The following is a 25,011-nucleotide window of genomic DNA, read 5'->3' as shown; positions in this document are numbered from 1 at the left end:
ATCAACTTTTAATAATGTGCGTCTTTTTCGGAGACTTCTCTTCAGTTTAAACTCTGCAGTTACCAATCTGCTTGGATTCTGTCCTTGCGGCTCCTGCAACACCCGCCGCATACGTACTCTGGATCTACAAATGTAGTGAAATATTGTGAGGTGCTTTGTTGGATAACGATACTGCAGTGTGAAGTCATTTCTCTCAAACAAGCTGGTAATGTAGAAACATATTGACTAGGATAAGATCAAACTACCAACGGCTGAATTTGTTTTGTGTTTGTTTCTTCTAGTCAGGAATATTTAAATATATATTTTGTTAATGTTTATCACTAAAAAATTCACACTGTGGCTTGGAATAGTTCGCAATTATTAAAGAGACAGTGAAATGTATTATATTACAGATTCTCATTTAAAGTTGGGATTCAACAGTGTAAAAAGCTGGGACTTTGACAACTCACCGTTGATTAAAAACAAAAATGCTTAACATCTGTGATCAGTGAAAATTCTGTTCAAAGTATGTTTTTCATCAGGGCCTTGTGTCTCTGGGTTGGGCAAGTACATGAGACAAATTATGTTGAGAAAACAAACCAATCTATTGTGTGCTTCATGAGGAATAGAGTGACATGATTCTTTGCTCTTTATGGTCACTAACACCTTAATGATACAGAGACCTGATAAAAAAATTGTTTTGTTTGAAATCTGGTTCATGATTTACTGTGACATATGCTACAAAAACTTGTACTGCGGTTTGAAAGTTTTTTTTTCCCCCAGTGTATTTTTAAACCAGAATATTTACTTGTTTTAGTCTCATTTTCATTTATTTCACAACACAAATGGGTTTTCCAAATTTTCAAAATATTACTTAATTTTCAAATCTGAAACACTAATTAGGTTGTGTTTCTGTGATTCACAGCAGTCACTTTAAATTGTTACTACTTAGGATTCTGTGTGAACATTGCCATGCTTGGACCACCCTGCCTCGTCTTTTGACAGGATTAGGCATGTATCCATAGGAAAAAGTACACCATGATTGCAGAAAACCTTTTTACTCAAGTGCAGCAATGTAAATATCATTATAACAAGACAGTGAATGAAGGAAAATAGCAAAACGTAAAGATGGATATTACTAGTCTAATAGACCCATCTGCCACCATATACACTTGCTAGAATTGAGTCTTTAGTTTGAAAATCTATAGTTTACGGGGGCTTCTTGTTTGCCTGGATTATCAGGGAGTGTTTTCCACTCTTCTGCAACTGAGATAAGTTAGCTCGCAAATGATAAGTCTTTTTAAACATATATTTAGCCAAAATGAGTTAACAACGTTTTTGATGTGTGCAGTTTTGAAGAAATACTCATGGATGCTTGGGTGACATTCACGTTGAGAATATAGCCACTTGTATACTACCCTTTGTGTGGTTCTCCATTGCTCTTGTTTAATGCAAGATAACAAGCTGGATTTTTGCCCAATTGGGGGCGTGCTGGGAACCTTTTAAAAAGAGTGAGATTTGAATGTCCTGTTCCCATTTACGACAGGTGCGGTTTTTGTTGTGGAGGGGTTGGGATGTGGAAGTGTTAGTAACTTATGGGAAGCCAGCCTAACAGACCTGTTGGAGTTCACTGCTGAGTTCTACAGACCCTTTTTCACTGGATCAAGAGTCTTCTCCTGCAAGGGTGAGAGTTGAGAAGCTTTAGTAAAGTTGTAAAGCTCTTGAAGAGTGGATAATATCTGTAGAAATGTCCAGTTATCTAGATGGGTGAGCCCTTTAACAAATGAAGAAGTGATGACCTGACTCTGAAAGTTGGAAAAAAATCTCAATTAATTTCAATACCCATTCGTTCCTGTAATCCTAAATGCTATTATGTCAGTGTTATTAATGTTTGGCTCGTTTCCACAAATTATTATTGTAGTGGGACAGGCATTGTTAGTACACAATTTGATTGCTAGCTTAAAGAGATTATTAGAACATAGAATCATAGAAGATAGGAGCAGGAGGAGGCCATTCACCTCTTCGAGTTTGCTCCACCATTCTTCACAATCATGGCTGATCGTCCAACTCAGTAGTCTAATCCTGCTTTCTCCCCATAACCTTCAATCCCATTCGCCCCAAGTGATATATCTAGTCGCCTCTTGAATCCATTCAATGATTTGGCATCAACTACTTCCTGTGATAATGAATTCCACAGGCTCACCACTCTTTGGGTGAAGAAATGTCTCCTCATCTCCTTTCTAAATGGCCTACTCCAAATCTTCATACTGTGACCCCTGGTCTGGACACACCTAACGTCAGGAACATCCTCCCTGCATTTACCCTGGACCGTCCTGTCAGAATTTTATGAACCTCTGTGACATCACCCCACTCATTCATCCGAACTCCAGTGAAAACAGTCCCAACTTAGTCAGTCTATCCTTATATGTCAATCCCGCCATCCCCAGAATCAGCCTGGTAAACCTTCGCTGCACTCCCTCAAGCAAAAGCATCCTTCCTCAGAAAAGGAGACCAAAAATGCACACCGTATTCCAAACCTTAGCAGTGTTTGATTGGGCCATTAACCCATGTTTAATTTTATAAGGGATTTTAAATACTTAAGATTTGAAGAATAAGAATGGACTTTGGTGAATGGGATGGGATTGTATTTTATATTTCAACTTTGCACAGCTCCTGAGGTTTTTGCGTGGTTTACACTGGGTGAGTTGACATGGATTATGAAAGACTGAAGGACGGTAGGTTGGGGCATGGGTTGACATGAGTTTACATAATGTTATGAGCAGTTGTGGGGATGGGTGGGGGTGTATGAATGATCAGATGTAGGCATGGGTAGTGAGTGGGATTCTGATTGGGTGTGAGAGCGAGAGAGTCTAATGCTTAACAAAACAATTGGAATGAGGTTGCTGAGCATTGAGGCCGAGCTGCCTGTAGTCTGTGCCAAGGCACGAGGTTCTGACTTTATTCTTCCACTTTTTTTCTTTTTCTCTTTTTGTCTCTATCTCTCCTCCCTCTCTTGCTATCCCCTACCATCTCCACCACTCCCAACCCAAGGTGACACAGGCAGACATACATGCACACACTCAGATGCATGTGCACAGATGCTCACAAGCAAATGCATGCACATGCTCACAGTAAAAGTTGTGCCAAGCAAGACATGTTCTCCTGAACATGTGTGCTGATCCAGGATATTTCCAGCCTGGAGCTTCCAGTCTTTTCAAGCCTGCCCTCAGGTGTTGGTCACCTCTTTAAAAATTTGTGATTATGAATTTTGCCCAAATGATAGAAATTGTGTTGACACATTAATAGCAGACATACTCAATGATTTTAAACTGCATATCTTTAGTTACACCAATGTTGATGTTTTGTATTCTTAATTTCCTTAATTCAAAACAGCAAAACATTACTATGTTGCTCATTGTAAGAGGACTGTAAACATTGGCCAAATATTAGAAAGTTTTTAAGACTTCTGGTGTTTTCAACCTGAATTAACATTGGAATTACAATGAACCTGCTTAACATTGCTGTGTAATACACTGCCCATTTCTCCTAAAATGAAGTCAATGTAATTTGATCAGAGATAGTAGGACCTGCAGATGCTGGAGAATCCGAGATAACAAGGTGTGGAGCTGGATGAACACAGCCGGCCAAAAAGCTTTCCTGCTCCTAAGATGCTGCTTGGCCTGATGTGTTCATCCAGCTCCACACCTTGTTATCTCAATGTAATTTGAAATCCGTTTAATTGCTATACTACTTTTTGGAGTTGTTTGTTAGTTTGCTGAGCTGACTGGTTTTCGTGCAAAAATTTCATCCCCCCTCTAGGTGAAATTTTCAGTGCTATGTAGCTTCTGTTGAAATGCTGTTGTTCTGTCCTGCTCTGAATTTATATCGTTTGGTCTGTCATGGTGACCGGCCTTGTTTGTGGTTTTGTACAGTGGTGGTATGTAGATGGGGCCAATTTCAACATGCCTGTTAATCACATTGGTGGTTGAAAACCAGGTCTCCAGGAATTCTTGTGCATGTCTCCTCTCGCTTGTCTTAGCGCGGTAACTTTGTCCTGTTTGGATTGATGTCTTTCTGTGTCAGAGTGTATTGAAACGAGGGAGAGTTGATCGTGCCATTTTGCTGTGAGTTGGTGTTCATGTATCCTGGTGGTGAGTTTCCTGCCCGTCTGTCCTATGTAGTGTATCTTGCTGTTGCTGCATGGTATTTTATATATCACATTATTGAAAATTAACTGGTGAAGTGTGGTTATTGATTTGTGTGCTGTCTTTAATCCAAGAGGTCATAGGCATCTTGTAGTCAGCTCTGATGTGTTTCTAACATAGGGTAGGGTGGCCAATGTTATCTTGGTGTTGTTTGTTTGCCAACATCGGCAGATGAAGCTGTTAGGGTAACCATTGTTTCCAAAGACTCTGTACAGGTGCTCCTCTTCTTTTATGGGCAGCTTTGGACTGTTGCAGTGAGTTATTACTCATTTAAACAGAGTCTTGACACAGCTCTGTTTGTGGACACCGGGGTGGTTACTGTTGTAATTTAGGATTTGATCTGTGTGTGTAGTCTTTCTGCATATGGAAATGATGGTTTGCTTATACTGAGAGATCCAATACCCACAATGAACAGGAAGAATGTGATATATAAAATATCATGCCGCAACAGTGAGGAACACTACATACGACAGACGGGCAGGAAACTCATCACCAGGATACATGAACACTAACTCACGGCAAAATGGCGCAATCAACTCTCTCTTGTTTCAACACACTCCAACACAGAAGGAAATCAATTAGACTGGGACAAAGTTACAGCACTAGGACAAGCGAGACAAAGACATGCACGCAAATTCCTTGGACACCTGGTTTTCAACCACTGATGCAATTAACAAACATGTGGAAATAGACCCCCACCTACATACCCGTATGGTACAAAACCAGATATAAGACTGCCCAACATGACAGACTGAACCATATAAACTCAGAGCAGGACAGAACAGCAGTACTTCAGTGAAGGCTACAAGCACTGACAATGTCACCTAGAAGGGAGATGAAACGTTTGCGTGAAGACCAGTCAGCTCAGCGAACCAACCAACAACTTCAACTACTGCCTGAACTATAGATCTTTGTAGTAACACTTATTACTTACTTTTTAAACAAAATCTTTTGTTAATCCAATTTAAAGCATTAATAATAGATGCGTGGAATATTGGGCCTTTGCCACACTAGGGAGCCTTATTACACCTTGATAATAACTCAGGAGGTTTACATGCAGTTCTGTGTTATTCCAAACTAAGTGTTCTTTCTACTGGCCTCAATTCTCTTCAATATTCTGCCCTAGTCTTCTGTCATCAACAAATCTCAAGTGCTTCCTTTTGTTTGTCTATGGTCAATATAATTTTATGTGGATGTGCACTTTTTAAACTGTTTAACCCATTTGATTCACTTTCCAAAGCTCATTAGCAAACTTTTGTGCATTTAAGAATGGAGAAAGTTATTTCATTTCTGACACACTTGCCCCAGAGGTTAACAAAAATTTGATAGTTTGTTTCTCGACTGGCCGTGTCTACACACGCAGTTAGATACAGGTGAAGATAAAACAGTAATTGTAAAAATGCATTTTAACTCATTTACTTGCCTGGCACAGGCCAGATGTTTCTTAGTTGAGTTGATGCTTTGTCTAGAGTGAATGTCTTGAGTAGGAAAGATCAGAGATTTCTTAGTTGTGAAGGTTCTTATAATTGATTGCCGAGAGGTGAATTTCTCGTAAATTTGATTGTGAACAAAGGAGAGAGGCTTTTTTTTCGAAGTCTTGAATTCGAGATTATTTGGCTGCTTGGCTGATGTGCCAGCCTGATGCTTAAAACACAGGACTCTCTTTCTGATAGAAATTAGCTTGGAAGCTGCTAAATTCTGCCCTTAAGTTCTTTTTATGGCAGCAAAGATAGACATTTTATCACATCATAAGATAATAAAGTGTGAAGCTGGATGAACACAGCAGGCCAAGCAGCATCTCAGGAGCATAAAAGCTGATGTTTCGGGCCTAGACCCTTCATCAGAGAGGGGGATGGGGTGAGGGTTCTGGAATAAATAGGGAGAGAGGGGGAGGCGGACAGAAGATGGAGAGAAAAGAAGATAGGTAGAGAGGAGAGTATAGGTGGAGAGGTAGGGAGGGGATAGGTCAGTCCAGGGAAGATGGACAGGTCAAGGAGGTGGGATGAGGTTAGTAGGTAGGAAATGGAGGTGCAGCTTGGGTGGGAGGAAAGGATGGGTGAGAGGAAGAACAGGTTAGGGAGGCAGAGACAGGCTGGGCTGGTTTTGGGATGCAGTGGATGGAGGGAAGAGCTGGGCTGGTTGTGTGATGCAGTGGGGGGAGGGGACAAACTGGGCTGGTTTTGGGATGCGGTGGGGGAAGGGGAGATTTTGAAGCTTGTGAAGTCCACATTGATACCATTGGGCTGCAGGGTTCCCAAGCGGAATATGAGTTGCTGTTCCCGCAACCTTCGGGTGGCATCATTGTGGCAGTGCAGGAGGCCCATGATGGACATGTCATCTAAAGAATGGGAGGGGGAGTTGAAATGGTTCGCGACTGGGCGGTGCAGTTGTTTATTGCGAACCGAGTGGAGGTGTTCTGCAAAGCGGTCCCCAAGCCTCCGCTTGGTTTCCCCAATGTAGAGGAAGCCACACCGGGTACAATGGATACAGTATACCACATAGGCAGATGTGCAGGTGAACCTCTGCTTAATATGGAAAGTCATCCTGGGGCCTGGGATGGGGGTGAGGGAGGAGGTGTGGGGGCAAGTGTAGCACTTCCTGCGGTTGCAGGGGAAGGTGCCGGGATTGGTGGGTTTGGAGGGCAGTGTGGAGCGAACATCTTATCACATCATTTTGCATTGAGTCGCTGTCAAAATAACGCATTAGGATAATCCAGTGAATGGTCTGGTTTTGGCTTCTTTCATCTTTCGGCCCAAACAGCCAAAGGTCTTTATTTTAGAAAGACAGACTAACCTGTTATTGTCAAGTTGCTACTCAAAAGAAAAATAGAAAACTGGAGATGCTAGAAATCTGAAGCAAAAGCAGAAATTGCTAGAGAAACTCAGCAGGTCTGGCAGCGCCTAAGGAGATAAAACAGAGCCAGATTTTCAGGCCCAGTAAAGAAGGTGGCTCACTGAACCTGAAAAGTTGACTCTTGCTTTCTCTCCACAGACGTTGGCACACCAGCTGAGTTTCTCCAACAGTTCCTAGTTTTGTGGCAGTGAAATTGCCGATGTGTTTTATTTACTTTTTGGCCTGATCGACAATGAGACATGTCTGTGTTTGGCATGACACTAGAAGGACCTGATAGTAACTCAAAGTAGGAGTTCACCAAGAAATAGTGCAAGGTTCTTACCTTGCGGAGATGAGAGCAGCTCTTCGATACCTTTTGAAGCTTTGAGTTAACGGACGTCATTATTTTTAGGGTAAGGAAACCGCATCATTTTTGCTGTAATAAATTGAGAAACCAGATTTTATCATCACTTTTTAAGTTTAAATAATTAACTGCCTGCTATATTTTCTAAGAACATGGTTATGTGTTAAAGCACTATTTTATCTCGTGAGGAGTCTGGCCTTATTGAAGTAATAGATGAGAAATATTTGTTTGTTAATTATATTTTTGATGCTAAAAAACCTCAAGAAATACAAATATTAAACACTTCAGCTTGTGAAATGACATGTTATGTTTTACTTCTCATTCTTATCTATGGTAATAAGCACTAATACTGTAACATAATGTATGTTTCAATAAGCTTTTACCGAGAAAATGGATAGGGCACCTCATGCTTTGATGGACTTGAATTTCCGCATCTCTTGTATAAAACAGGCTTTAAAGTTTACCATTATCATTTGCAGATGCATAGTTTAAGTCATAACCATATCATGACCTGTCATGATGACTACATTGACCTGCTGGATTTTCTGCAGCATAGAATTTTGCTCCTCCCAGTTCCTTCAAGGTGCTTCTCAAGATGGGTTTTGAATAGTCATTGTTTTTAATAGAGACATTTTCTGGAGCACATCACTTCAAGCACAGTGCTTCTCAGTTTTTGGCCCTAAATTTACAGCCTTACTCAGAGCGATGTCTGGTGTGGGAAATACAACAATGACACTAGCACAGTAGGAACTTGCTGTCCTGAATTGTGATAAAGTGACATTGTTGGAGCAGAGAACAATGTGCTTTGCATAGCTTTTGAACTCTACACTATTTGACAGACAGACTGTAGGAAAGTAAAATATGCCATAGCAATACCTAGCTGGTACTTAACAACAATATCCTAACCCTAAACAATTCTGATGGTCTTTATTTGACAACCAAATAACAAGGGATGTTTGTACTTCCATACTGATTAAATCATTGCTATCTTTCTCCAATTAACTAAGGGATTACTGTTACACCATACACTTGATTTCATACTGAAATTGTCAGAGTATCACACTGCAGTACAAGCCCAGCTGATGTTAGGACAGGACATGTCAGATCCAAGACTGAAATTTGGCTTGATAGATCACCTTTCTTTGATTTAATGAGGTGTTTTTTCACTAAAACACAAACACGGAATTCTGCAGACAATCAGGTGTGAAGCTGGATGAACACAGCAGGCCAAGCAGCATCTCGGGAGCACAAAAGCTGATGTTTCGGGCCTCAACCCTTCATCAGAGAATTCTGCAGGTTTGGTTTTAAGATTAAAGGAAGTGTATTATGCAAAAGAAAACACAAAGCATAAAGCTCCCTCTGCACTTCATGTCAGATGAAGAGTCATCTAGACTAAATGTTAGCTTGCCACCTCTCCGTAGATGCTGCCTGACCTGCTGTCATCGCCAGCATTTTTTGTTTTCAGTACAGAATCAAGCATCTGCAGTAATTTGCTGACACATAAAGCAAACACCAAGTTACTGGCATATAACACAACTTGAAAGATTTTGAAACAAAAAGAAAATACAGTCCTGATTTCGCAACATCATCATGTTACAGTATACAAACATCAGACAGTGTTTGCTTATCCATCATATCTGTATATTTAACTTAGCTGTTCCTTTCAATTCCTGGTCTTAAGAGGTTGGTAGCCTCGTCCTTGATTAAAAACACAATTGAACTTGGACTTTTTTCAAATTAGGATAAACCCCTGTGGTTTCTCACCAAACACTTCTGGTCTGGAATTTTCAAGCTAAGATCTTTACTCTGGTGTAATCTATTATAACTGTTCTTTAAAAAAAACTTCTTTCTCTTGCTGAAGCAGTTTACTACATCAAATTTTAACTAATACTTAAACAAATTGAAAAAAGCAAAAGCTTTTTAAGCTCTGGATTTTTCCAGCAAAATGCAAAATACCTAAATCTTCTAAACAGAAAGCAGGCTAATGCTCCTTCGTGCTTACTCTGCCCACTCATAAAACTCCCAGTGCAAACAAATTCCCAAGTATCATCCCAGATATTTACCCCAACTCCCCGAAATGCTGGTTTTAAAAAAAAAGCTTCAGAAATACTGACAAGTCGATCATTTAAGCAGCCTCGTGCACACAGATCAAAACTCATGTGCCACTAGTTCAAAACCCTGATTCTAAAATAAATGATCTTGCATATATATTAATCACACCTTACATCACACTGTGGAGGTTTAGTATCATTTTTGAAATCATGTTTTACAGAGTTTTGAAGTTAACTCATGAAAGGACATATTTTATTTACATCTGATTCTTGAAAAATATTCTTCCTGTGCAGACTTATTCATTAATGAATTGTCACAACAGTTATTTACTGATGCAGCCAGCTAGCTTAACCTGCTGTAAGAATTTGAGATTTGTATCATGCATTAGTGCCTGAACCAATTACGCTTCTTAAGAGTTAGTGCCAGGTATATTGCATCTTACCAGTACATCTGTCTTTCAGTTGAAACCCATGTCCTGGAATTTTTTTTAACTTTTTTTTATTTCTTATTTAAACCAAATGTATATTGTAAGTTCTTTTGAAGTAATGAGGAAAGGGTCATTCTGCTCAGCTTCAACTCAGCATTCCAAAGAGAACAGCTCGTGTAGAAAGGAGCCTGTGTATACAGATTAATGCATCATAACTCATTGTCACACATGAATGCATCTGTGTGTGTCATTACAGTTAGGTCAGTGAATGAAGGAAAGGGGGAGAGGATGAGAAGGAGGCGAATGTGCATCTTTGCTGAAATGACCCTTTTTTTGAAGGTGGGAGGGAGAAACATTGTGAAGACAGCAAAAACTGATCATGCAGCTGTGAATCTGTACTGTGCCCAGAGCAAATAAAAAAGGAAGCGTGTGCAGTTTTTGGTATGCATTACAACATTTTTGCAGCAAACGACTGTAGGCAGGCAGCGCATATGGCAGAGCAAGCAAGGCTGCAAGCTGAATTATTTATTCATGTTTGACTGTATTTTATTGTAGGCAGTATGGAATAGAGGGAAAGAAATGGGGAACTGGTTCATTCTGCTAAAGCTGAAGTCTTAATAGGATACAGATGTCACTTAAACATTGTACTCCATGTAGTTTGTTGCAGTATAATGGAAAGATTAGAATTAAAATAATGTCATGATATGTAAAAGGACTAAGCTGCTTAGATTACTAAAGTCATCATTCGGATTAGTTTAAGGATGGTTAATTTTTTAATTAAATATTAACAATGATCTACTTTCAGTCACCCGCTCCCTGAAAATGTAAGAATAAAAGGGTCGAATTTGAAGAACAATATATTTCAGTTTTGGGAATCTTTCCCAGTCTCTACTGTGAGACACTCCTTCGGAATTGTTAAAAAAAAATTATGGGTAATAAACCTTGATAGCAACTATGAATGTTTACATATGTGTTCTAATAGTGGGTGCCTGTTAAAATTGTTAGTGATCCAAAATTGTGTGTTTGCAGTCATAGTGAAAACAAAAGCATGGCAAGCTAGAGGAGTGTAATACTCAAACAGCTAGGACAGGTAAGACTTGACTGTTGCAACTGGCCCCTGCTGAATAACCAAGAACGCTGTGGACAGAATCCTCCAACTTACTTTAAAAAAAAGGGTGAGCTCCCTCAAGGTTTCTGTCTGAATAAAATGGGCAGGATTAGGCTCAGCCATGATACCTCCTGCTGCCAAATACTCCTCTGACAGGCTCCAGCAAGGCTGACATATGAAGAAGGGGTGGTTGATTGAGCAAATGCATTTGTACATGCATGGTACCACAGCATTATTCATCACCTTGAGAAAATGTTGAGGAGAGAGTCTCTTTCAAATTCTATTAATTAATTAATCAGTAATTCATTTTTACATTAGAATGAATATTGTGAGTGCTGTACCTGTCTATTGAAATAATGTCATCAACAGATTTAGGTGTGTCCTGAATGCTCTCTATGAATGGGCAATACCTTGGCTCTCAGTTTTCCAGTTTCCTTATTCTAAGTGGGCTCTTGGTTTGAATGCTGAATTAATTCGGAGCTCCTGGTTTAGGGCATGCTTCTCAGGGGTCTAAAGTCAAAATGAAGTCCACCCCATGATGGAAGTTTTTTCGAGTTTGACCATTGTTGTTTAACATGAGATGTGTGATTTTTGATGGACTGGTTTTATAACAAAGAGCCTGCTGTTTGTCATTACCTACACCTAAATGGTTCTATGTCGTGGACACCTTGACTTGAATTGTTGGTTGGACCAATCCCACTTTCATGAGTCATTTTTAAAAACTAATTTAAAACATATTATTTTTCCTTGCCCCGTCTCTTGGTTTTGCTTTCTGTCTGTTTTTATTCATTTCTGTCTGGTCATTGTTGTTTCTGAGTATGATGTTTACCTTCACAACTCTCTTTCATTTTTTTCTCTCATCGCACTTGATTCGTGATGCCCAAGGGCATCTAGCTGCTGTAAATTAAATGGTGCAATTGTGAAAAAAGGAACCCAGAACCCATCTCAGTTTGGTTAGGGTGGGTAATAAGCTCAGGTGGTGAAACAAGGGACTGACAGTGCAGCTCAGGAATAATATGGAACACTGATGTTGTGCAAGTGTCCAAAATGTGACAGTACCTACACATCGATGGTAGTGACTTGGGTCTGTACTTCTTTGTGAATAAAGAAATACTTTAAAATGAGAGGTTTTTGACATCAGATGGCAATAATGGATTAATTATCAAAACGTTGGAATAGTGCAAAAGAGGTTATTCAGACCATCGTGCCTGCACTGGCCCTCTGAGAATTATGGCCCAGTGCCAGTTTCTTGCCTTTACCCCCTACTTCTGCACATTGGTGACATAAATGAAAACATTGCATACCCTCTGGAGCCTCTCAATTGAATCTGCCCCCAGCACACATTCATTCAGTGCATTCCACACCTGTACTACTTGCTGTGTGTAAAAGTTTTTTGTTATCTCGCATTCCATTCTTGTGCAAAATGCTTTCAAACAATCCATTTATGAATAGGATCTATCTGTCCAAACCCTTTGTGATTATGAAAGCATCTATCAGATGTTCTCTTAGACTTCTCCCCTCTAGGAGAAATAGTTGTAACTTCTCCAGTCTGTCCTCTTCACTCACACCCTGAAATCATTCTCATATATACCTCTTCTACACTACCTCCAATGCATTCACATCCTTCATGAAATGTGGTGGCAAGGACTTCACACAGTACTCCAGCTGAGGTCTGACCAGTGTCCTGTGTAACTTGCCTGGTCTTGTACTCTATGCCCTTATTAATGAAATATACAATACTATAAACATTTTTAAGCACTCTTTCTACCTGTCCTGACATCTTAAATGATTGATACAATATGCACACAGGTCTGGCTGCTCTTGCTCACTCTTGAACATTGTGCTTTTTTGCTATTTCTTCATGTTCTGTAGCATGGGTTGGCACTGCTGCTTCATAGCACCAGAAACCCAGTTCAGTTCCACCCTTGGGCAACTGTCTGTGTGGAGTTTGCACTTTCTCCACTTGTCTGCATGGATTTCTTCCAGAGTTCCTACCACAGTCCAAAGATGTGCGGGTTATTGTGGATTGGCCATGCCAAATTGCCCCATTGTGTCCAAGTATGTGCAGGCTAGGTGGGTTAGCCATGGGAACTACAAGGTTACAGAGATAGGGTGGATCTGGGTTGAATGCTGTTTGGAGGGTCAGGGTGGGCTCATTTGGCCAAATGGCCTGTTTCCTCACTGTAGGGATTCTCTGATTCTTTGTACCAAATACACTGCATGTTATAAATTGGCATAAATACCTTTGTTTTACATTTGCAACTTCAGTGCAGTCTAATTAGGGATATCTCAAGGTAACTGAAGAGTTCATTATGATGGTAATAGTGATAATGGGAACTGCAGACGCTGGAAAATCCAAGATAATAAAATGTGAGGCTGGATGAACACAGGAGGCCCAGCAGCATCTCAGGAGCACAAAAGCTTGTGCTCCTGAGATGCTGCTGGGCCTGCAGTGTTCATCCAGCCTCACATTTTATTATATTGTGACGGTAATACCTTTTTCTGGAGACTGGGAATGAGCCCAATTTGCAAGCTGCTGTTCCTTATGCCCCACGATGTATACTGCACTTTCTGTGCCAGTGGGCATGTAGTTATGGGAAACATTTTTCTGATGTGTCCCAGAAAATCAGCCACTGAGCAACATAGCCAAGGACTTCTCTCTTTCTGTCACGGTGCCACCTTTCCCAAGTGCAGATTGCACAAATATGCAAAAGGATGGCTGTTATTTGCATTGTCAAATAGTTGTGAAAATGTGACTGTGAATGTAATTTTATAATTATGTGACAGAATGAAGGATCCTCAGAGGGTTTTGCTACAAAAAGTATTCTGTTAACTTGAAATGGTGAGGGGCAATACCGTGAAACCCATCAAATCAGAAACAAAATCCAAGAGTGCTAGAGGCACATTTCATTGAGATCAGATCACTCGACATTTCTGGCATTGACTGTTTATTGGTTCCGATCTTGTGTTGGTTGGGTTTGAGGAGCAGCATTCCATCTTGTGTACCCTGCAGCCCCTTCACACTGAATCCAAATAACCACCTGTCTCTCTAACCTCCATTTTCCTGTCAGCATAAAATTCTGACAATATGAAATGTATTGTTGACAGGAGAGGAAAAATTGGTTGGCATTTGGGGTGGGGATCATATGCTGTGCACGTACTGGGTGGTGTCCATTGGCCCTGGGCATTTCTTCCATTCAGCTCGCTGGACACACCTTTTATTCATCATTTCTTTAATTTTATACTTTTCTTTAAAACCTCACAATGAACCAAAGGCTCAAACCATACCTTGCCCCTTAGATATTGTTCATAAACTGCTAGACCTTCACTGTCCTAGTTTATGACATTATCTGAATGTTTCGATTGGGTTACAGCCATTAAATTGCTTCCAGGTATCTGTTATTCTTTCTGTAATCTTCAAAACATTGGCATTATGACAGGTGATGCCTTCAGGATATGTACAGCTGCTCTATACATTACCTGCTTAATCCATTCTGACATCAAGCTATATTTGGATTTTAACAAAATGACTTTGAACATGGTTTTTAGTTGAAAGTGCTATAAGTGTTGATTAGCTTGTTAATTTGTGTGACTGCTGCATTCTGGCGCACTGCAATGTTAGAAATACGTGGGCTATTCTGTCTTTGCTTTTCAGACATTCTAGATTATGGTGTATGATTTAAAAATCATATTGCCAAAGGCTGCTCTCTGTCTGCTAAGGATGCTGTTGCCATTGCAACAAAGAACACATCACTGTGCCCCTACAATGACTATTACACATCATTTCAGGATAACTCCTGCAAAGACCTTTTCAATTTGATAAATAATCTTTTTTAAAAAAATCTCAAGATCTGAAAGAGTTGAATTTGGCTTTCGCAGATGAATAAACAAATATTAATTTATGTTTTGTTGTTCAAAGACGTTTGATTCCTACTGCAATTTGGGCTTGAATCCCAAATGTAATTTAGCAATGCCACCTTCTTAGGGACTTCGGAGTAGGAGGATGCCATTCAGCCCCTTGAGCCAGCTGAACCGCTCTAGGTGGAGGTGCTGCTATTGGACTGGGGTGGACAAAGTCAGAAATCACACGAGACCAGGTTATAGTCCAACAGGTTTATTTGAAATCGCAAGCTTTCGGAGCGCTGCTGCTTTATCAGGTGGTGGCTTGTGATTTTGAATGACTGAGCCTCTATATCTCTATAACCCTTTGGGATAGAGAATTCCAAAGATTCGCTGCCCTCTGAGTAAAGAAATTCCTCCCTGTTTCTGTCCTAAATGTCCTGCCCTGTATTTAGAAGTTTTATTTCTTGGTTCTCAAACCTTTCCCAGCCAGGGAACCCGTTTTAATTTTTGCATCCACACTGTCTCCTCTTGACAACTTTGTGAGTTTCAATAAGCTCATACTTCATTCTTCTGAGCTCTGGAGAATAAACGCTCAGTATCCTTGATCTCTCTTTGTAGGACAGATCTATGATCCTAGAAATCCATCTGGTGAACCTTGGCTACATGCTGTCTATAGCATGTACACCCTCACTTAACTAAGGGGCCCAGATTGGCGCACAATATTGCAGACATTGTTTCATTAAGGTTATATACTGTTGAAGCAAGATTTTGTCATTCCTGCATTTGAATTTTGAGGCCAACATACTATTCGCCTTCCTGATTGCTTGCTGTACCCTCATGTTACCTTTGAGTGATTTATGTAAAGGGACGCCCAATGTTCTTTCGACCTTAACACTTTCCACTCCATTTCAGAAATGCTGTGCACCTCTGTTCCTCTTACCAAGGTGCATAACCTCACACTTACTCTATTTGCCACGCCCACTCACTCAGCCTGCCCAAACCCCCTTCAAACCTTCCTCTCACAACACACACTGCCACCTGATTTTGTTGTCATCCACAAACTTGAGAATATTACAATTGGTTCCCACAATGCGCACTTAAGTAATTAACATGGAATGAATTAGAACCAAATGAGGAGGAGTGAATTGGCTCCCACCTTTATAACCATCTCAGTTGCCTACAATAATATTTAATTCTTTCTAACGTTCAGTTATATCACACTTCAATTAAAACACCATACTAGTCAATTTTTTTTTTAAAACTAGTCTCAAGGTCTTATTGAGTGAAAGAAGGAAGAATTCTATTGGTTGACTATAGAAACAAGTAATTGAATATGACGTCAAATGCACAAATAGCAATAAGATTTTAAAAAGGAAAGTGTCCAGTACGGTAGAATATCAAAAAAATTGCAATTTAAAATGCTTTGAGTCCTTGAGCCGTTGTTCAACCAGAAATCACAGCTGTATATTAGATGTCTTATCTTGTCTCCTTAGCAGAAGCAAAATTTATAGAATCCTTGAGTTCTCAGGAATTGGATGATTCTCTGATGTATTTTTGAGATTCTTCAGATGCTGAAAGGAGAAACGGGATGAGAGAGAGTCTTCCATTCCTTGCTATTTACCAATTCACCTTTTTTTCTCACTGCTGCTCGACCAGGTACCTACAGAAGTTTGGCTGATTTATGCGTTCTCAAGTCTGGTTTCATTATCTTTCCAATCTAGATAGTTGCAGGTAACCTTTCACGTATCAGAAAGTATAAATTCAAGCAGGAGATGAGAGTTCCTTGATGCCTGACTAAATTGACGGTTTTAGCGCCTTTAGATAAATGGTAATTTCAGTTCAGATGCGTTTGTTTATTCTACATTAGTTTCTTGAACTTAGCTCAGTCTGGGTCGTGTGAACACTGCAACCATTTTAGATCCATGTTTTCACCCCTTCCAAACTATTTTAGTCCGTGAAGTCTTGGGTAATACAATCAAATGATGAAAGTTGAAAACTTGTAGTACATATTTTACCATTCTCACGATAATTGTGAGCACCTGGGATCCCCAAAGCACTGTAGAACTATGGTAGTTCCAGCTTACCAACCTAAGGATCACCTATTTATTCCTACCATCTACACTTATTTTCTTTCTGTGAACCAGTCTTCAGTCAGTGTCAGTATGTTACTCCCATACCATGTGCTCGAACTTTCTTTACTAACTTGCTGTGGTGGGATCTAACAAAAGCCTTCTGAAAATCTTAATACACTACATTCATTGGTACATCTTCGTCTACTCTGTACGTTGGTAACATTCTCAGTAAACACCAAGTTGTTTCAAATATGACTTCTCTTTCATAAAAGTCCTGATAATTCTGTCCGGTCAAATTATTACCTTCTATGTGACCAATTATGACAGCCATTATATAATGGATGATAGTATTACATCTTCTGCTGATGTTAGGCTAACAGTTCTGTAGTTTCCTGTTTTCTCTTTTTCTCCTTTCTTAATCAATAGGGTAACATTTGCAATTTTCCGATCTGCAGGCACAGTTCAAGAATGAATGAATTTTGAAAAATGATCACCAATGTATCTATGATCTAGATAGCCACCTCTTTCAGCCCTCTGGGATGTGGGTCCTTGGGCCATGGCATTTGTTAACTTTCAGCCTAAACTACTTGTTTGGGAATATTTCTTTCTGCTTCTGTTTCTCACTAGTTCCTTGGGTTCCTGTTATTTGAGAGATTTTTTTATACTTTGTGTCTGCCTTCGCAGCAGAAGATAATTATTTAGTTTTTTGTCACTTAGACCATAAGATGTAGCAGAAATTTGCCAGGTAAGGCGAAGTCCTAATAGTATTATCCTAGATTAACAGCTAGACTGTTAATCCAGAGACCCAGGTAATGTTCTGGGGACCCGGGTTCGAATCCCGCCACGGCAGATGGTGGAATTTGAATTCAATAAAATATCTGGAATTAAGAATCTAATGATGACCATGAATCCATTGTCGCTTGTTGGGAAAAACCCATCTGCTTCACTTTTGTCCTTTCGGGAAGGAAACTGCCATCCTTACCTGGTCTGACCTAAATGTGACTCCAGAGCCTCAGCAATTAGGGATGGGCAATTAAATGCTGCCTTGCCAGTGATGTCCTTACCCCGTTAATGAAATTTTAAAAATTAGGCCATTCCGCCCATCGAGTCTTCTCCGCCATTCAGTCATGGCTGATAATTTGCTCAACCCCATTCTCCTGCTTTCCCCCCATAACCCTTGATTCCCCTTGTCAGTCACGAACCTATCTGTCTCCATCTTAAAGAAACTCAGTAACCTTCACAAATTCCATAGATTCACCATTCTTCTTTCTTTGTTTTCCCTTTACTGTAAGGCTGTGCCCTGGGGTCCAAGTCTCTCCTACAAATAGAAACATTTTCCCAACATCCACTCTGTCCAGGCCATTCAGTATTCTGCAAGTTCCAATTAGATATCCCCCATCCTTGTAAACTCCATCAAGTATAGACCCAGAGTCCTCAAATGTTCCCCATATGTTACGTTTCCATTCCTGAGACCATTCACACAAACCTCCTCTGAACCCACTCTGGGGGCCAGTACATCTTTGCTGAGATATGGGGCCCAAAACTGCACACAACAATCCAGATGTGGCCTGACCAGAGCCTTCTAGAACCTCAGAAGTGCATATCCATGCTTTTATATTCAAGTCCTCTCAAAATAAGTGCCAAAGCTGCATTTGCCTTCCTAACTACTGACTCAGCCTGAAAGTTTACCTTGAGAGAATCCTGGACTGGGATTCTTTGCGATTCAGACTTCTCAACTTCCTCCCCATTTAGAAAATAGTCTATGCTTCTATTCTTCTTTGCAAAATGTATGACCTGACACTTTCTCACGCTGTACTCCATCTGCCACTTCTTCGCCCACTCTCCAAACCTGTCCACATCCTTCTGCAGCCTCCCCATCTCCTCAATACTACCTGTCCCTCCACCTATCTTTGTATTGTCTGCAAACTTAGCCAGAACACCCACAGTCCTTCAACTAGATCATTAATGTACAAAGTGAAAGGTTGTGGCCCCGACACTAACCTTTGCAGAGCACCACTTGTCATCGGCTTCCATCCTGAGAAAGACCCTTTTATCCCCACTCTCTGCTTTCTGCCAGACAGCCAATCTTCTATCCATGCCAGTACCTTGCCTCTAACACCATGAGCCCTTATCTTACTCAGCAGCCTCCTGAGTGGCACCTTGACAAAGGCCGCCTTATATTCCAGGTAGATAACATCCATTGGCTCTCTTTGGTCTAACTTGCCTGTCACCTGCTCAAAGAATTCTAGCAGATTTGTCAGGCATGCCCTCCCCTTGATGAAGCCATGCTGACTTTGCTCTATTTTACTATACACTTCCAAATATTCAGAATTCTCATCCTTCACAGTGGACTCTAAAATCTTACCCATGGCTAAGGTTAGGCTAATCGGCCTGTAATTTTCTGTCTTTTGCCTTACTCCTTTTTGAAACAGCGTTGTCACGTTAGCGACTTTCCAGTCCTCTGGGACCATCCCTGATTCTAGTGATTGCTGAGAGTTCACCACTAACGCTTCCACTGTCTCTTCAAGAACTCTGTGGTCCAGGTGATTTATCCACCTTCAGGCCATTCAGTTTGGCACCTTCTCCTTGATGATGGCCACTATACTCAGCTCTGCTCCCTGACACTTGAATTTTTGGATATTACTCGTGTCTTCCACTGTGAAGACTGACACAAAATAATTATTCAGTTCCTCACCCATTTCCTTCTTCCCCACTACTATCTCTCCAGCATCGTTTTTCAGCAGTCCAATGTCCACTTTTTGTGTCTGTTTACTCCCAGATACTCCTGCCATTGTTGATCCACTGTAAGTTCCTCTTTCAGTCAATTCTGCCCAACTCCTCCCTCATGCCTCTGTACTTGCCTTTATTCAGCTGTAATATCATTACATCTGATTCTATCTCCTCCCTCTCAAACTGCAGAGTAAATTCAACCATATTATGATCACTGCCTCCTAATGGTACCTACACCTTAAGCCCCCTTACCAAGTCTGCCTCGTACAACACTATATCCAGTATTGCCTGGTCCCTAGTGGACTCCATCACAAGCTACTCCAAAAAAAATCTTGTAGACATTCCCCAAATTTCTTTTCTTGCAATCCACTACTAACCTGATTTTCCCAATCCACCTGCATGTTGAAATCCCTCATGATCACTGTGACTTTGCCTTTCTTACTCACCTTTTCTATCTCCCGGTGTATCTTGCACTCCAGCTCCAGACTACTGTTTGGAGGCCTGTGCATAATTCCAACTATGGTTTGTTTTCAATCTCTGTGGTTCCTCAACTCTGCTCACACAGATTCTACACATCTGACCCTACTTTGCTTCTTACCATTGATTTAATTTCATTTCTTACTGATAAGGCTTCCCCACACCCTCGGCCCACCTGCCTGTATTTTCGATAGGAAGTATATCCTTGGATATTGGGCTCCCAATCCTGATCCTCTTGCACCCATGTCTCTGTGATGCCTACCACATCATACCTGCCAGTTTCTATCTGCACCACAGGCTCATTTACCTTCTTCCTTATACTGTGTGCATTCAGATATAACACCTTCAGTCTTGTGTTAACCGTCTCTCTTCTCATTGCCACTCGTTTATCCACTGTGCTTAAAGCTTGATTCCTAGCCTTTCCCAAACACTCTGTCCTATTTGTGTAGTGCTGGAGACTTTAATAACCTCTCCTGAGTTCTTCTTTCCCATCAATTTTTTTCATATTTTTCCACCCAGTGGAATCTACCCGTACAGATGTTAGCCTGCTACTTTGTTCCCCACTAGGGGAAGTTTTACCCTTCACTTATCCGCCTCCCACCTCCCACTGAATAGTTTAAAGTCCTGTTGACCAGCTTATTACTCTTCTCACTAGAACACTGGTCCCAGTTCAGTTCAAGTGGAGACCATCCCAGTCGTACAGAACCCCCCTGTTCCAGTACTGATGCCAGTGGCCTGTGAAAGGGAGCCCCTCTCTCCCGCACCGCTCCTTTAGCCACTCCCTTATTCCCTTGCTATAAGTTCTTCTGTCTCTACCTGCAGTGGATGCCCATTTGGCGTCGGTAATCTTTTCCTTTTTGCATACATGTAGAAGCTTTTACAGCCATTTTTATGTACCTTGCTCCACATTTATATTCTATTCTCCCTATCTTTAACAATTTCTTTGTCTTCCTCTGAATTATAAAACGGTCCCAATTGTCTGGCTTACTATTTTTTGGTAACTTTGAGCATCCTCCTATGATCTGGTACAATCTTTCACTTCCTTTGCTGAGCCACAGTTGACCCATATTTGGTGTGAGAGTTACAGCTTTGACCTGGCCGAGCAGAGTTCTGACTTGTTTTGTCGCTTCGTCACTGCAAAGCAAGGGGACAGTAGTTTCCTCAATCCCTGACCACGATTCTTACTAAATCCAATTTATACATCTATAAATTCTCTATTCATTTTGGCCTGGGAAAGCTCTGAAGGGAAGTTTTGCTAAAATGTACATGAATTGGTATGTACTGCTTCAAACATAGCCTATTAATCAGAGATAATCCCCTGCCCGAGTTTACTTTGAGAAGGTGGCGGAGAGCTGTGTTCTCGAACTGCTGTTGTCTATTTGTTTTAGGGACGTCTGTAATGCTGTGAGGGCAAAGGTTCCAGGATTTTGACTCAACAACGGTAAAGAAATGTTCATTTATTTCCAAGTCAGGATGGTGACTTGCTTGCAGGGGTGCATACGTGTGTACTTGTGTTAGAAACACTACTGAGAACTTACTCAGATAGTAGCAGTGTCTGTTTTCTCTTGGCATATGCAGTTCTGTTTCCAGACATTCAGTACTTTCGTTTTTTGACAAATATTGTACGAGGGACTGAGCAGCACCCTGTGTAAAAGAACTGGGGAAATAGCAGATCTATATTGGAGGAAGGTATAGGGGAGATGTCAGAGGTAGGTTCTTGACACAGAGAGTGGTGGGTGCGTGTGGAACGTGTTGCCGGCAGTGGTAGTGGAGTCAGATACTTTGAGATGTTTAAGTGACTCTTGGATAGGCACATGGAGGATAGTTTAATGTAGGGTAGTTTGATCTTAGTAGGATGATAGGATGGCACAACATTGTGGGCCGAAAGGCCTGTACTGTGCTGTGCTGTTCTATGTTCTGTATTCTTCCCCTGCATTGTATTAGAGATTACTGTCACCAGATGTTTCCAGTGAGACCGATGCCTCTGTACCTCCATGTGATGCCAATTAAAGACTTGGTTCATTGTCTGGGTGTAACCAGTGTTGTACCTTTCTGGCCCTGCAGCCTTTGGCTTGGGGATTAAACAGTGCTAATGTCACAATAATTAACTAACATGCTACACACAAGTCTCTTATATTACAGAAAGAAGTAAAGAAAGCTTCTGAGGAGCTCCATTTAACTTTGTAGCTCACTGCATTTTGTTTAACGTTGTGTCGGTGTCAGACAGGAATGTGAATCATTGCTCCATGAAAGGAGCGGCAAGGATTGTGGGTGGAGCTGGGGGTAATGTTTTTGACTTGGTACCATCGTGGTATATAGCAATATTAATACAAGTGTTCCACTTTTTGCATTTTTTTATTTATCAATTTTGTGTTTTTGAATTGCAAGATCTTATATCTAGTGAGCCTGCAACAAGCAGCTGCTTTTGCTCAGGTAGAGGCTTCGAAATAATTTATTTAATGCTTTATTTATTTATTGTTAGTCACATTTTACAGTGAAAACTACAGTAAAATACAGTGAAAAGCTTCAGTTGCCACAATCTGGAACCATCTTGAATAGTTTAAGAATAAAAAGGCTAAATGATATAACTGAGACCTGAGCCAGATGTGCCACCACCCATCCTCTACTGCCACTCGTGCCAGACCGGGAGTAAATATAGGAGTCAATACTCTTTAACTGCCGTCTTTTTGCTGCTGGGCTGATCTTGCTGATGCCAGGTCCCTGTGCTGAACCCCCCCACCCCCACCCCCAAACGCGACCAGGAGTCCCTGGCTTTGCTGTCGCCTCAGTGGTGCTAAGAGTGCCCTCCGTGGGCACTTCAGCACAAGGACGGGCCACAGCCATCTCTCGCGTTCTGGCCACCCTGCCGGCAACGTCAGCTCCGAATTGCTGGGGCAGCCAGCCCTGTCGCCAGCCCTGAACACGGGTTGGGGAAGGGTGGGGTGGGGGGACATCCCCGCCGCTGCTGGTAATACCTTCAGTCACCGTGAGGAGCCACATCCTCCTCCCACCTCCGACCACCAGAAGGAACTGCCGTTCTGTGCACGGCCAACTCCAGCCCATTTCACCGACTGACCCGCCACAAAAGGCTCCTAAGGAAGGAAAATAAAACACGAAAGCAAAAGAGCAGAAGTAAAAAGAAAGAAAGCATGCCGGGGAGCCCTCAACAAGAGCCTGCGTGTTGCCCTGCTACTCCACCGCCATCTTGAATCTGCAGGTGTAAATTGAAGGATCTTCAAATCCTGCCTCAGCTTGTAGCCGTCAAGGATTTAATCAGAGCGGGGGGGAAATCTGTAACTTTTTACTGGGGGTTTGAGGTTAGGTGGTGGATTGGATACGGTGACAGTCAGAGAGGAGGGAATAAGAGGAGGGTAAAAAGCTAAATTTTCAGTTTCAAACCCAAAAGCAATGAACAAAGCCTCAAGGCTTAGGTTAAATTTTTTAAGTTCCCTATAAAACTACAAAACAAGTTGTTCTGCCACGAACTGCAAAAAAATGTATGTACCAAAGCCTCCTTTCCCAGTTTAAGAAACAGGAGAGAAAAGAATGTGTATGGAATAGCAAATTTACTGAAAGGAAACCAGACCTGATCAGTCTGTTGGTGCTGTATGAAGGAGTAACACACACTGTGGATAAAGGTGAGCTCATTGACCTACTAAATTGAGATTTCCAGAAGGTATTTGACAAAATTCCATGCTAAAGGTTATTGTGCCAAAAAGATGCTTTTGATCTCGTCTGGTAACATACTAGCATAGCTGGAAGGTTGACTGGTTGGTGGAAAACAGAATGTATGTCTACTGAGTCTTTTTTAGGTTTGTAAAATGTAATGTGTGCTTTCCTACAGGGGTTCATGCTGATCTATCAACTTGTTACCATTTATTTCGCTGACTTGGTATGGAGCAAGGGCTACATTTGCTGGAAAAGTTACTGTAATGATGAGATGACAAGGGTGTAAGACTGATAAAAATAGATTAGTGGTTGAGCAAAATTCTAGCATGTGGAGTATAATTTGGGGAAACATGAAGTTTTTCTGTTTGGCAGGAAAATAAAGAAAGGAAACTCCTGTTTAAACAGAGAGTGGCTGCAAAAATCCAGTGTGCAGGCGGATCTACGTGTTCTAGTACATAGGATATAATTCATGACTAAGATGACTAATGGAATGCTGTCCTTTATGATGAGAGGAATAGAACTGATAAGTAAGAATGCTCTGCTTCAGATATAGAGGGCATTGGTGAGACCACATCTTGAAGGCAGTACACGGTTCAGGTCTCCTTATTGAAGGAAGGATGTAAATGCATTTATGGTGGTTCAAAGGAGGTTTACCAGATTGATACCTGAAATGAGTGGGTTGAATTATGAGGACAGATTGGACAGACTGGGCCAATATCTGCTACAGTTTGAAAAAGGTTGAGGGGCTGACGTGATTGAAGTGTATAAGTGATTAAGGTGGATATGGCAATGATGATTCCTCTTGTGGGTCAGTCTATGAGGCACCTTTTCAGGACAGGGACAAGATCAATGTTCTTTTCTGACACGGGGTTATGTAACTTTGGAACTCTCCACCTCGAGGCAGTGGATATGGTGTCATTGAATATTTTTCAAGGCGGAAGTGAATCAATTCTTGAGAGGTATGGGAATCCAACAGTAACTTGAGATAGATATGATGTAGAATTCCGAATACAAACAAACCAGGCATAATCACATTAAATGGCAGAGCAGACTGAATGGGTCAAATAGCCTACTTCTAATTTGTGTCTATGTTCACAGTATACAGCTATTAAAATGTTCATAGACTGGTTTGCTCATAAATACGTGTGTTTGTCTACTTCCAACAAGAGAGCTGAGTTTATGTGTGCAGTGTGCTCTCTGTGTCATTTTCAATAACATCAACTCAGCCATGCTTTCAGCCAGACAGTGGGGAT

At 41.1% G+C, this 25,011-nt stretch overlaps 1 protein-coding gene across 8 annotated transcripts in view; it reads left to right on the top strand.

Annotated features, from left to right (window-relative positions):
- Positions 1 to 25,011, top strand: part of ahdc1 (AT hook, DNA binding motif, containing 1) — a 207,702-nt gene that overhangs the window by 121,616 nt on the left and 61,075 nt on the right. Inside the window, exon 1 of one of the 8 annotated variants that reach the window (XM_059654406.1) lies at positions 182 to 205. The exons of the other annotated variants lie outside the window; for them this stretch is intronic. The gene's annotated coding sequence lies outside the window, so the exon portion shown is untranslated. Of the gene's footprint in view, positions 1 to 181; positions 206 to 25,011 lie in introns of those variants that run through there. 8 annotated transcript variants of the gene reach the window in all.

This window comes from Stegostoma tigrinum, chromosome 24 (assembly GCF_030684315.1).
Source record: "Stegostoma tigrinum isolate sSteTig4 chromosome 24, sSteTig4.hap1, whole genome shotgun sequence".
In the NCBI taxonomy this organism is placed as follows: domain Eukaryota; kingdom Metazoa; phylum Chordata; class Chondrichthyes; order Orectolobiformes; family Stegostomatidae; genus Stegostoma; species Stegostoma tigrinum.
Note: the sequence above shows the minus strand (reverse complement) of the source record. Positions and strands in the feature narration are given on the sequence as shown.